This window comes from Narcine bancroftii, chromosome 1, assembly GCF_036971445.1.
Source record: "Narcine bancroftii isolate sNarBan1 chromosome 1, sNarBan1.hap1, whole genome shotgun sequence".
In the NCBI taxonomy this organism is placed as follows: Eukaryota; Metazoa; Chordata; class Chondrichthyes; order Torpediniformes; family Narcinidae; genus Narcine; species Narcine bancroftii.
Window position 1 is genome coordinate 52406209 of NC_091469.1, and position 13325 is coordinate 52419533.

Sequence of the window (13325 nt, forward strand, 5' to 3'; positions counted from 1 at the left end):
TGTGTGTGTGTGTGTGTGTGTGTGTGTGTGTGTGTGTGTGTGTGTGGGGTGTGTGTGTGTGTGTGTAAGTTCAGAAAAGTTCTTTGATTCACTGTCCAATCTCACTTCTCATTTCTCCAAGTTCACTGGTTACAGGCAATTTTTATACTGTGCACAGAATTTAACATTTATAAAGTTCACTAGGCTTTGGTGCTTGAAAGGTAAATGGTTACCACTAATGGTTACCACTCAGTAAGGCTCTTGTCGGTTTTCAGAGAGAGATTTGTTGTACACTAGACATCCACAACTGATTTCTTTTTAATCAGCCACTTCAGTGTCTTGCCAAAGAAACTTGCCCCTTCAGGGTTCTCCAGATGATAACCTCTTTCTTTTAGGTAACCAGAGAGTTCCTTTTTGTTTTATTTATTTCAAATGAAACATTAGACAGCCAGCCCTCTCCTCTTGCATGAACCACAAGGGCTTTGCCAGGCTGAACTAAGCACTCACAATCCATCTTCCAAATGGGATTTTCCACAAGCATGCCAGCGTGTCCTTTTCCAGTCCTAGCTGCTGCTGCTTACTGTAAAACTGGAGAACTGATTTCTTTCCTCTCTCTCTCTCTCTCTCTCTCTCTCTCTCTCTCACACACACACACACACACACACACACACACACACACACACACACACACACACACACACACACACACACACACAGAAAAGTCTGTTTTACTCTCTCTGCTTGCAAAAACCACATGATCCTCCTAGAACAGCAAGTTTCACTCCAGACAGAATGGGCTCTGACAGGTTCTTCATCTGTTTCCTTTTTGTCAACAGCAATCCATTAGTGAAGTCTCTTTGGCACACTCCAAAGTTTCTGCAAAGGCTCTGTTGGCCCTGACATGTATTGCTCCAGTATTTTAAATAAGATCTGTTTTAAAGTGTTTGTATGTGACCTACTCTAAAAATCTGCTGCAATTTATCTCCCAAAAACGTATCTATATACAATGCAAACACAACATAATCTGTCACAATACAACCAACCAGCGACATAGACAGGGATTGTGTTAAGGACTCTTTCACATGCTTTAATAAGTTAACTTAATAAGGTGGAGAGTTTCAATTATCAAAAGATATCACTCCTCATCTCCACCATAATTGTATGTCCCCCCAGTTTTAGAATCTTTCACAAATTGATGGTACTCCCAGCATCAACTGTCATGCCACTTAACATTTTTTACAGATAGTCCTCATTTTACAAATAGAATGGCTTCCTGGAAAATGTTTCATTAAACAATATTTTGTAAACTAAAAGCATGTGATAAAGTGGGAGAGGGTGCAGAAAAGATTCATGAGAATGTTGCCTTGTCCGGTTGGCTTTATGAGGAGAGCTTGGATAGGCTGGGAACTTTTTCCACTGGAATAACAGAGATTGAACTCATAGAGGTTTATAAAATTCTGAGGGTCTTAAATAGATAAATAGTCCCAGCCGATTTCCTGCGATAGGGGTGTCTGAAATGGTTAAGGTGGTAGGGCAGGGCTCCCAACCAGTGGGCCATAATTTCCATCTGGGCCATGGAGACTTCCCAAACCTCTGAGGTCAGGGTGGCCCTGATGTTCTGCAAGATGAACTCATTGACTTTCACAATGCTTCTGGTTGCAGAGATGTGTTTAACACTTCATCTAACTCTGGGTGTTGACCAAAAATGATGGATAATTACCTCAAAATTATGAAGGAGTATCTTCAGAAGATCCTACACATCATAACCACTTATCTTTGTGAATCAGGCTTTTTGATGTTGCTGCAGTTAAAGTAAAGGCATGAAAGTGCATTGAAGTGGAGGTTGCATTGTCTAGAACAGCACCAAGAATGTGGAAACTGGTGAAGAATCTTCAGGAACAGGGATCTCATTAAAATGACTAGAGCTTTGAGTATAATTGGGAGTTTTTTTTAATGTTCAGTGTATGCTTGCAGTGCTTTTTTTAAATGTTAAAGGAAATACTTTAAATTAGATAAAGATGTGCTTCTTACAGAGCCACCTTTGATTTCAAAATATTGTTTAGTCATTGCCACTAGTAGGTGGGCATTTCACTGAAAAAGTCAACCACTGTGATAGGGGAAAGATTTGAAGTGGATCTGAGAGGTAATTTTTCCACACAGTGGTGTTGAATGTATTGAGCCGAGCTGCTAGGGGAGATGTTAGTAAAGGCACATGTACAATGTTTAAAAGTCATTTGCACAGGTATATGAATAGGAAAGGTTGAAAGTGATATGGTCCAAACGCATGCAAATTGACAGACATCTCCGTTGGCATCGACACATTTGGCTGAAGGCATTGTTTCAGAGCTGTATTCTCTGTGAATCTACAAAATTATGAACCTAAGAGGGCTGAACAAAATCTTGGGTATTTTTGTACAATTTATTCAAATGGGTGGAGAATGGCACTCTATTGATTGTAGTGAAAAATGGATATGAGTATTGAAGCCCTCAAAGAATCAATGAATTGTTGAAGATTTATAAATGAACTATTTGTAACTGAAGAAACAATTGTATGTTTCAATATAATCATAGCTCTCTTTTGTCACCTCCACTAAATGCAGGTCCAATCTGTCCAATCTTTTCTTACAAGCCAACCCCTTCATCTCGGGCGAATCAACTGGGTGATCTTCAGCTCGGCTGTCACCAAAACAAGTTTATTTCTCCCTTAATAAAAGGAGACACACTTTGTTTTTGTCCTCAATTCCTGTTGCAATAAAGATCAGTATTTATCTTTGCTCATCCTGTACTACATTTCCAAGCAGCTCACATATACCACAGTGTTAAGTAGTCTGTCGCCATTTAAATAAGCCTCCCATTTTCCATCTGTATTAGCACTCACTTTATATACAGCCATTTGCAACTCTTCATCCTTCTCAATTTGTTTTTTCATTGAGTTTAGAACAGGGTGAACCTCTTTGATCAGGTAACGTTAGGATCTGGCCATTGCTAGATCACAGAAAATGCTGGAAAACAGAAATTGACCCCTAAGGGAATCCCATGTGAACACATCAAAGGTAGAACAAAGCTTTAAACAGTAAATAATATTGTGGGGTGGCAAGGTTAGCGTAGCAATGCCTTTACAGTTCCAGCAATCGGGTCTAGGGTTCAAGTCCCTTGCTGTCTGTAAGGAGTTTGTATTGACGGCAACAGATTCAAAATGTGCCAGACCACAGAGTGCCGGATAATAGAGGTTCAACCTGCATCATCAACAAATTTGCCACAATACACTTGGTCCCTGCATTTAGGTTATTAATGTAAATTATAAATTGCTGATATCCAGCACCGATTCTTGTGATGCCACCTGAAAATGGCCCATTTATACTGACATGTTCTGTTAGGCAGCCAATCAACTATCTGTGGTAATATTTAATCTGACCACTGACATGTTATCTTGTGGTGTAACTTTATATATAGCACTTTGTTGAATGCCATTAGACAAGTTTGGGATTCACAAAATCCTAATATTCAGGTAGAGCAAGTAATTAGGAGAGCAAATAGAATATTAATATTTATTGTGATGAAAATTCAAAACAAAAACTGGGTGGCTATGTTTTAGTTATAAATAATATTGGTGAGATCCTATCTGTATTAAGTGCATGATGACAGTCCTTATTAAAGTAAGGATGTTGATGCACTCGAAGCAGAAAATATACCAGGTTAATACTGACAATTCTGTTCACTCCATTACAGAAAGGGTGTGGAGGCTTTGAAAAGGGTACAGAAGAGGTTTACCAGGATGCTGCCTTGATTAGTAGGTATAAGCTACACAGAGAGTAGGAGGCATTTGGATGGGCAGCAAGGAGTAGTTGTGAAAGCAGAAAATGAGAGTAGAATTGAAGACGTTTCGAGGTTGACACATAAATATACAGAACAAGGAATAGAGGGATATGTATCATGGACAAGCAGTAGAGTTTGTTTAATTTGGGCATCATGCTCACTGTAGACATCATGGACCAAAGTACCTGTTCCTGGGCTTTACTGTTTTATGTTCTAATACCTGGTAAGACCAGCTGTCTTATGAGAAGAGGTAGGATATGCTAGCCTTAAATCTACTGCAATTTAAAAAAGTGAAGAGGAACTTGATTGATTCCATATATATAACCACATAACTGTTTATAGCATGGAAACAGGCCATCTTGGCCCTTCAAGTTCATGCCAGTTCACTCAAACAACTCCGCTAGATCCCCCCGCCTACTCTCCGCCCATAACCCTCCAACCCCATCTTATCCATGCAGATATCCAGCCTCCTTTTAAATGAAAGAATTGACTCTGCCTCAACTATTTCCTCCGGAAGATTATTCCATTCAGCCACCACTCTCTGAGTGAAGAAGCATCCTCTAATGTTTCTCCTAAAATTTTGTGCCCTTACCCTCAATTTGTGTCCTCTTGTTTCAACCTCCCCTGCTCTCAGGGGGAAGAGTCTACTTACATCTAGTCTATCTATTCCCTTCATAACTTTAAACACCTCTATCAAATCCCCTCCCAACTGTTTACATTCCAATGAATAAGGTCCTAACCTCTTTAATCTTTCTCTGTACTCTAGGTATTTCAAGCCAGGCAACATCCTTGTAAATTTCTCTGCACCCTCTCCACCTTATCTATATCCTTCCTATAATTTGGAAACCAGAATTGAATGCAATACTCCAAACCTGGCCTCACCAACGCCTTAAACAGTCGCAGCATCACTTTCCAGCTCCTATACTCTATGCTATGATTTATGAAGGCTAACATACCAAATGCCTTCTTAACCATCCTGTCAACATGGGAATCCACCTTCAAGGAACAATATGTCATAACTCCAAGATCTCTTTGTTCTTGTGCATTCCCCAATGCCCTCCCCTTTACTACATATGTCATATTCTGATTATTTTTTTCCAAAATGAAGCACCTCACACTTCTCTACATTAAGTTCCATCTGCCATTTTTCAGCCCAATTTTCCAGACAAACCAAATCCCTCTGTAATCCCTGAAAACCTTCCCCGCTATCCACCACTCCCCCTATTCTCGCATTGTCTGTGTATTTACTTACCCAGTTAACCACCCCATCATTCAAATCATTAATATAAATTATGAACAACAGGGGACCTAGCACTGATCCTTAAGGCGTGCCAATCGTCATAGGCTTCCATCCTAACAGACAGTTGTCCACCATGACCCTCTGCTGTCTCTCCTCCAGCCACCTCTCAACCCATCTTACTATTTCTCTATTAATCTCTAGTGACTGAACCTTCCTTATTAACCTTTCATGTAGAACCTTATCAAAAGCTTTACTAAAATCCAGATAGACTATATCAACTGCCCTACCTTCATCCACCTTTCTTGTCACTTCTTTGAAAAGCTCAACAAGGTTCGTCAAACATGACTTCCCCTTCACAAACCAATGCTGGGTGCTCCTGATTAATCCCTGCTTATCCAGATACCTATACACACCATCTCTAAGAATACCCTCCATTAATTTCCCTACCACTGAAGTCAAGCTTACAGGCCTATAATAACTTGGCCAACATTTCATACCTTTTTTAAACAACGGAACAACATTAACAACCCTCCAATCCTGCGGCACCACACCCTCCTCCAGTGATCGTTGAAAAATCACTGACTGCTATTTGCTCCCTGACCTCCCTTAATGTCCTGGGAAAAATCCTATCAGGACCAGGAGACTTATCCACTTTTACTGACCCTAGCAGTTCCAAACCCCTCTCTTTACTAATCCCTATCTTTTCCATAACTAAGCCATGGGCCTCACTTATCTCACATAGTCCAATGTCCTTTTCCTTCGTGAACACAGATGAGAAAAAATAATTTAATATCTCTCCCATCTGATGCGGTTCCTCGCACAGTTCACCACTCTCATTTTCTATTCTATCGTGAGAAATCTTGTAGATGTGGAGAGAATGCTTCCTCTTGTGGGAAAATCCAGAATGAGTGGACATTGTGTTGAAATTGGGAATTGCGCATTTCAGTCATAAATGAAGTAAAGATTTTTCTCTCGGAGTGGTGTGAGTCTTTGGAACCGTCTTCTTCAAAGGTGGTCGAAACAGTGTCTTTTGAAGAAATTAGACCCTGGATAAGCAAGAAAGGTAAGATTACCATGAGTAAGATCACAATTTAATCAGCCACAACTTTATTGATTGGCAGTGCAGTTTGAAGAGACTGTGTGGCTTACTCCTGCTCCTCATTCATCTGCTCAAACATCATTTGGCATCCCTTTTATTCACTTCAATGTTTCCATCCACAAAGACTCAGATAAGTTTCTCGTAGAGCGGTTGTGCAAACTCACTGTCCAAGTAAACTTTTTATGAGGCTGGCTATTCATTCACATTGAGAGACTAGTGCAAATTTATGTCCAAACTTCACTCAGCTGTGGGTGTGACTGCCATATGAAAAGTAACTGAGCCTTATCCTCCACCTTCCCCTTTTCAATCTTCTCCTGATGGCTCTGCTACACAGATGATATAACATGACTCTTTGAAATGAAATAGGTACAAGGCCATAGTTCGGGGATGATGCAGCTAGGAAGGCGCATTTGTACCTGCAGCATGAAGTGGATGGGAGGACTGGATACAAACTTAGCTTGATCTTTAATGATCCACCACAGGCTACTGTAAGTATGACAAATTAACCCACAATTTCCAGATGACTCATCCTTTAGACTGTTGGTGCATATGTTATGTCTGAGTGCTAGATTAATGGGAACCAATGAGTTTCATAGCACAACTGTTAGTTTGTAGCACTCACCACTGTTCTATCTGAACATGGACAGATGTGCACAGCAATGTTATGCGATCAGGTGCTCAGAATACAATGCCTGATATTCACCTCCCTATCCACCTTCTCTCATTGCCTTTTTATCTTCAGCCCATAGTGGCTTCCTGAAATAGAAAGCATCTCATTCTGGGCCCCTATGTCAGTGCCAACCTCTGCATATTTTATTCACCTTCTCCTATCTGCAGGATTACTTCCACCAGAGGTTAGTTTCAATGGGCACCTTCCCTTCGAGATGTAACCTTGCAGTAGTCCTGATTAATTTCAGCAGATCCATGGGACCTCTAACACGATACCTCCTAAATGTGAACACATTGCCACAAGTGATTCCTGAGCAGTCAATTCCTTGCACAAGAACATACTTGCAGTACTGGGACTGATGGGTGGAAATCTCCCACATGATACTATTTTTGCACACACTTTTATGTCGTTATGAATTTCTAGTTTTTCATGTTCAGAGCGAGGGCAAATGTGTAATGCATTAAGCAGATGGCTAAATCAAGCAGTCATCTCAAAAACAATTGAGTTTTGACAGAATTCATCATTACAGTTCCTCCATAATTTCTATCCCCCAGTCATCTTGGCAGTTCTATGTCGTTATCATCCCATTTTCACATTAACATTTATGTCCTTCATATTTCATTTCATTTTTTTTTATAATTTGCAGCAACAATTCCACAGCAGAATGATTTAATCAGCATGTCATCATAATCTGTGGAAACAAAGATTTAAATTATCTTTATTTTAAGCAGTCTGGTTTCTAATTTCAGTGAACCATGCTGCCTGTGAAATCCTCATAACTTGCCAATCCACATGATGGGTAAATGGGGCATAAAGATTAGCATGAAGAAAATGATGCCTTTAGATCTTAGCCCCCCCCAGGACTCTCCTCAAAGTTTATGGGTCTTCTTCCATGTGAAGCAATCAAGTTATGGTTTCTTCTGCATTTCTCTCCTTCTGATTACATAAAAAGAAAACACTTTAAAATATTTATGTTGCACGAGATAAAAAGAGAACAAGGCTTTTACTTAAATTTGCTGAGAGCCCCAGGGCCCCTGTTGAGAATGACTGCTGGAGATCATAATCAGTACTTATTGAAATTAATGTGGACTCCTGACTCAGAGTTTGAGCAAACATTATAATGGTGTAATTTTGCACTTTATATCTGGTGAAAACATTGAAGTACTTTCAAGTTGGGTGTATCTTTGCTGACCACTGGCTGTCAATCGGTTTGATCTCATCATGTCCAGGATTCCAATCCATACTCAGCCAGGCAAGACAAGGTGGAGATGGTCATAAGAAATAAATGAACAAAGGATTTCTGCCTGAAGTTTGATGAGATGTTGAACTGGATTTGTTCTCCCAATTTTCCACCATCTCCTGGGTGGCAGAGAAGAGCAGACCATTTAAGGTATCCTGCATGTACAAGAGGAACCATGCATGTTACTTTCCTAACACAGAACCATTAATATGCCTAGGATGCACACCTCATGAAAGTTTCTTCCAAATAAGATGCTGTACTACCACTGTACAGAAAAAACAGAGGCCACCTTGAAAGGCCCACAATTGACCACCAGCCATGGTCCATGGTGAATTATTTGTGTGAAAATTTTCAAAGGATCTATTTATTTATTTTTTGAATTAGCTCACTGTGGATGGCTCAGTGGCCTTCCAGAGAGTAATCCAGGTTAAATCCTGACCTTGGGTACTCTCTATATGGAGTTTGCCCATGGTTCCTGAGCTATGTAGGTACTTTTTTCCAAGAAACTCTGGTTTCCTCCCACAACCCCAAATTACTTGCTGGTTTTTAGGATAATGGACTATTGTAAATTGACCTTGATATAGATGAAAGGTAAAAATTGAAGGAGGCATTGATTGGCATATTTGAGATTTGGCTTGTGGGGAAATAAGTGCACAAATTAGACAGCTCTATGAGTCAGCATTTGGCTTAATGGGCTGAATGGCTTCCTTCTATCTGATAAGGAAATAAGAGAGCCAAGCCTACAGAAATTGTCAAAACCATTCAGTCAACTGTTTTTTACTACTTATGGAAGCTGTGTGACCTGTTGAGCTTCAGTGCAGATTTTCTTGTTTAGAACTATTTAATATTCCCACACAAAACACAACCACCAGACTGCTGGAAATTCACCTCTGTTAGGATACATGGAAAATTGTAGAGTGTCTCCACCAGACAAATGCATAAGTTATGCCCATATCTGCTGTGGGAGACAGCAGCAGAGTTACTGGGTGAAATCCCAGACCATTCTTGATTGGAAGGGTAATAGCATGAGACTTGGGTTCGAATCCTGTGCTGTTTGTAAGGAGATTGTACATTCTCCCTGCATCTGCATTTTGTTTTCCCTGGAGGCTCCAGTTTCTTCCCACTTTATAACAAAAATTGACCCCGCTGCAACCACCTCTTTTGAAAGGTCATTTCATTCAGCCACCACTCTCTGAGTGAAGAAGCTTCCTCTTAGGTTACTTCTAAAGTTTTGCTCCCTAACCATTAACTTATGACCCCTCATTCTAATCTCTCCTACCCTCAAGGGGAAGAGTCTATTCACATTTACTCTATTCCCCTCATAATTTTATATACCTTCATCAAATCCCCCCTTGACCTTCTACGCTCCAATGAATCCACTCAATCTTTCTCTGTATTCTAGATACTGCAATCCAGGCAACATTTTAGTAAATCTTCTCTGCACCCTCTCTACCTTATTGATATCCTTCCTATAATTTGGAGACCAGAACTGCACACAATATTCCAAACTTGGCCTCACCAATGTCTTGAACAGTCTTAACATATCTCCCAGCTCCTATATTCTATGCTTTGATTTATAAAGGCCAACATACCAAAAGCCTTCTTCACCACCCTATCTACATGAGAATCCACTTTCAAGATCTCTGTTCCTCTGCATTCCACAATGCCCTCCCCTTCACTGCTTATGTCCTGTTTTGATTATTTTTCCCAAAATGAAGCACCACACATCTGAATTAAATTCCATCTGCTACTTTTCAGCCCACTCTCCTAAGCAGTCTAAATCCTTCTGCAGTCCCTGAAAACCATCCTCACTATCCACAACACCTCCAATTTTTATATCGTCTGCATATTTACTCACTCAATTTACCATTCGATCATCCAAATCATTAATGTAAATGACAAACAACAATAGACCCAACACCGATCCTTGAGGCACACCTCTAGTTACTGGCTTTCATCCTGACAGAGAGTTGTCCACCGTGACTCTCTGGTGACTATCTTCTAGCCACTGTTGAACCCATCTGACTATCTCAACATTAATCCCTAGTGCCTGAACCTTCCTTACCAACCTTCCATGTGAAACTTTATCAAAAGCCTTACTGAAATCCAAATAGACCACATCTACTGCTCTACCTTCATCAACCTTTCTAGTCACTTCCTCAGAAAATTCAACAAGATTTGTCAAACATGACCTTGCCCTGATCAATTCCTGCCCCTCTAGATTCTTATACATATTATCTCTAAGAATACTTTCCATTAGTTTACCCACCACTCACGTCAAAATTGCTGGCTGATAATTGCTAGGCCTACACCTGGAGCCCTTTTTAAACAGAGGAACCACGTTTGCAACACGCCAATCCCGCAGCACCACATCTTCCTCTAGTGACTTGAAAAATCACTGTCAGAACCTTCACTATTTCCTCCCTGACTTCCCTCAAGGTCCTGGGGAAAATCCCATTGGGACCTGGAGACTTATTCACCTTTATATACCTTAGAAGTTCCAACACCCCCTCTTTTTTAATCCCTATATTTTCCATAATTAGCCCTTTTCCCCTCACTTATCCTACACAATTCCATATCCTTTTTCCTAGTGAATACCGACAAGAATTCATTCAATATCTCCCCCTTCTCATTTGGCTCCTCACACCTTCATCCGATTCGATTCTGTAATGGACCAATTCTATCCTTCACTCTCCTTTAGCTATTCACATATTTGTAAAAACCCTTCAGATTTACTTTCACCTTATTCACTATAGCCACGGCGTACCTTCTTTTCTACAATCTATGCATCTTTTAAGCATCTCGTCCATATCTTGCTTCCTGTATTTAATGCAGGCCTCCTTTTTATCTCAAACCAACTTCCTAATCTCTCTTGAAAACCTAAGAGGAACATAAAGATTCTTCACTCTCAAAATCTCGCCTTTAAATGTCTCCAATTCTCCTCTACCTCCTTCCCAAAAAACAAATCAGCCCAAACCACTCCCTGCATATCCCTTCTTGTTTTATCAAATCTGGCTATCCCCCACTCAAAAACCTTAATCTTGGACCAGACCTATCATTTTCCATAATTATATTGAAATTAATCATATCATGATCACTGGATCCAAAGTGCTCCCCAAAACACACCCTCCGTCACCTGCCCTATTTCATTCCCCAACAGTAAGTCCAACACTGCCCCCTCTCTAATAGATACCTCAACATATTGCTGGAAAAAAACTATCCTGCACTAATTTTACAAACTCTAAGCCATCCAGCCCTTTCACTGACTGTGTCTCCCAATCTATATTAGGAAAATTAAAATCCTCATCTAACACAAATCTGTGCTTATTGCACATTTCAGCTATTTCCTTACACATTTGTTCCTCTAGTTCTCGCTCCCCATTGGGTGGTCTATAATACACCCCTATAATTTTAACCTCACCTTTTCTAATTTTTAATTCCACCCACACTGCCTCCTTTGACGAGTCCTCCAATCTATCATGCCTCAACATCACTGTAATATTTTCCCCTACAAGTAATACCACACAACACCACCACCACCCCCCCCCACCCCTCCAATTCTATCACACCTAAAGCAGCAAAATTCTGGAATATTTAACTGCCAGTCAGATCTCTCCTGCAACCATGTCTCACTAATCGCCACCATGTCATACTGCCAAGTGCCTATCCACACCTTCAGCTCATCCACCTTCCTTACAATACTCCTAGCATTGAAGTAAATGCATTTCAGAGATTGCCCACATCTTACCTTCTGCCTATCCCCTTCTTTACTGTCCACACTATTATTTGTTTCCATCAACCCCCTTCCATCATAGCACCAATCCCTTTCCTCCTCAATCAATTGCCTTTCCACCTCCAAATTTTGTCTATGGCTCTTTGCCGTCAAAACTTCTCTCTGCTGTCCTCCCTCACATGGACCCCTCACCCCAATCATACTAGTTTAAAGTCCCCAGCCAGGATCCTGGTCCCTCTGGGATTCAGATGCAACCCATCCATTCGGTACAGGTCTCACCTCCCCCGAAATAGGATGCAGAGTTCCAAAAACTCTAATCTCTGCCGCTTATTCCATTCCTTTAGCAACACATTCATCCCCTGCCTGATTCTATTCTTGCCCTCACTATCACATGGCACAGGAAGTAATCCAGAGATTACCCTCTTTGAAGTCCTTTTTAGCTCCTTACCTAACTCCCTACATTTATTCTTTAGGACCACTTCCTCCTTCCCTATGTCATTGGCATTTCACTCCCTTCTATGATGTTGTGGACATGCAAAGTTACATCCTGGACCCTAGCACCAGGGAGGCAAACCACCATCCGGTTTCCTTTGTCGTGTCCACAGAATCCTCTATCAGTCCTCCTGACCATTGAATCCCCTATAACTATTGCCCTCCTCTTCCTTTCCCTACCCTTCTGGGCTACAGAGGCTGACCCTGTGCCAGAAGTACAGCCACCACTGCCTTTCCCAGCCTGACTGACCCCCCTCCCCTCCCCCCCCCCCCCCCCCACAACAGTACTCAAGAAAAAGTAGCGATTGTTGAGGACCACAGGCTCAGGGGCTCTCTCTTGAACCTGTCCCTTACCCTTCCCTCTCCTAACCGTAACCCACTGACTCTCCTCCCATGGCCCTGTTGAGACCACCTAGCTATAACTCCTATCTATGACGGCCTCACTCTCCCTGACCAGAGCAACGTCATTGAGCTTAGCTCCAGTTCCCTGACTTGATCCCTAAGACGCTGCAGCTCAGCATACCTAGTGCAGACGTGGATGTCCAGGAGGCTAGAACACTCCAGGACTTCACACATCTGACACTGAGAACAGCAATCTTCTCTCACACACATCCCGTCTCTCTCTCCCCTCGCCTTGCAAAGAGAAAAAAAAATAGCTATATATTATATGTGACATATATACCGTCTTACCTTCATCCAGATATGCTCGACCTTAGTCTCTCGAGCCAAAGCCTCAAATTCCCACTCTTTTACCGTGCAGTCCTTGCTGGCTGCTCCTTTTCCTTACCCTCCTTTTATTGGCCCTTGACCAAATTAACCCCATCACTCCCAATTCACTCCTCCTCCTCACAATGCCACCCAAGCTCCATTCACTGCTTCCTCCGACCTGCCGTCTGAACCAGATAGGCCCAATCTTAATAAATTTGGATTTACTTTTGGGGAAGTTAACATTCATGACAGCCAAATTCCTCAAAAGGAAAAATTTCGGATCAGGAGGGAAATTCGCCTCTGTAATTTTTGTTAATATTTCCCCAAATTTATCCAAAAAGGTATTAA